The sequence below is a fragment of the Thalia democratica genome, chromosome 4, assembly GCF_965202585.1.
Source record: "Thalia democratica chromosome 4, ktThaDemo2.hap1.1, whole genome shotgun sequence".
Lineage (NCBI taxonomy): Eukaryota > Metazoa > Chordata > Thaliacea > Salpida > Salpidae > Thalia > Thalia democratica.
In genome coordinates, this window is record NC_139168.1 from 70,350,152 (window position 1) to 70,352,066 (window position 1,915).

Below are 1,915 nucleotides of genomic sequence, written 5' to 3' on the forward strand. Positions count from 1 at the left end.
CTGTATGAGGCAAAACTTGAATCTAGTGGTTCTTGTTAAAAATGTTTCATAAAACTTATATTTACATACAAACAAATCAGTATAAACCAGTAACTAAAATTCTTAATAAAATCTAATTTATAGTTGAAAAAGTTTCTAACCACGCTTCTTCTATTAGCGTTGAAGTGTGCGCTATTACTTCCTTGTTGGACTGCTTCTAGTGCATGTAGGGGTGATCGGTTGACTATTGGTCTTATACCGTGTGGCAACTAAGGTAGTGTTAAGTTGATAAGTATAAAATTAAAAAAATATTATAAACATTTTTAAGAAATATTTCAAATAAAATCTAAATTTTTATTTAAAGGAAAATAGAAAAAGATGTTGTATATTTAGAAAATTTCTCACATTTTCTGATTGAGAGTAGTGTTCTGTTTGTTGTATTTTTCTCAAAAACTCTTCGGGCGTTATATCATTCCTTAAACCACCATCAGTTCTTTCGTTTCCATGTTTTGCTGCGTCTGCTTGTGGGTACAAGCCGTTTGTCCTTCTTCTCTCCTGTGGACGCTAAAATAATGTTTTTTATAACATAAAGTCACATACACTCAAATAAGCATTAAGCTCAAATGTTAGTTAATAAAAATGAAGTTTTGTAAAAGAATAAGTTCTCACCATCTCTGAACCCGATCTCTGCGTAGTGAAATGATTGATTTGGCGAATTTGTGAAAGGTTCGCCGCACCTCCAAGGTGTCCCTTTTAAGTAATGTGAAATTTTTCAACTGTTTTTTTTTATAAATAAAACTAAAAAAATGTAGTGGAAATAACTAAATAAAAACTTGAGTTTCCAAGAGAAAAGTCTTCTAACCTGTTGTGAACCGGAAAACGATTCTCGGTGTGTATTTCTAGGTTGCGGAGTTTGCTGAGTTCTTTTATCTTGTCGCCTCTAAATAAAGATTAACTTTTTTATAATATTAAAATTAAATATAAACTTAAAGAAATCTTAATTAAGTAATTCAATAACCAAAAGTATTACAAATTACAAAATTTCTCACCTTTTGTTGAAGTCAAATAAAGTATTCGGTAGTTTACTTTAACAGAAAACCACATTTATAAACTTAACATACTCGTATAAACCTGCATAAAAATCAAAAACATCCTTACCTTTTTTGCTCTCCGGTTCGGTTGAGCAGGTTTTTGATTTTCTCCTACTTCGTCTTCTGATGAAGCCCTCAAGTCAATGAAGTCATCAACCACTTTTCCGCTGCTCTTGTCCACCGTTGGTGGTTGCTGTTGAGGCGAGCTTTCGACGCACGGGCCGACAGCGTTTTGTGCGTTTCTAACAATTGATTTTTTAGAAATATTATTTCGATTGAAATTTTAATGTGGAAACTAATCAAAAAATTTTCTAAATTTAATTAAGTTGATTAAAGTTTTGCCAACTCACGTAATTTGTTTTTCTTTTATGATTTCAGCAGCCTTTTTCGCATTATTTGATTTGATCTTTTTCGCATATTCCCTTTGAGCGTCCGAGTCATCGTCGCTGCTGCTTTTCAGGACAAAAGTGGTTTTCTTCCTTTTGCGAGCTGCTGAAGTTTCGTTGGTTTCAGCCTGAGCAGCCAATTTAGCGTTCCGTTGCTGAGTAAGAGGAAATTCACCAGCAACTTCAGTCTGAGCCGCAGCGGTTCTTACTTCACACCTTGTTTGCGTGGAACTTTCAGAACATTCAAGCTCAGTTTGAGACGAACCATCTAGCCGAGAAGTTTCTGTGTAAACTCCTCGGTCTGCAGTCTCCCTTTCGATAGCGTTCAAAATCGTGCTATCTTCGTTCGTTGAGACGCTATCACCTTTCTTACCCTTTTCAGCAGCACCTTGTTGTTGCTTTTGAAGCTTTTCCAGGAAAACTGTGTTGCTCGTCAGTTTATTAATAAACTCCTCGTTT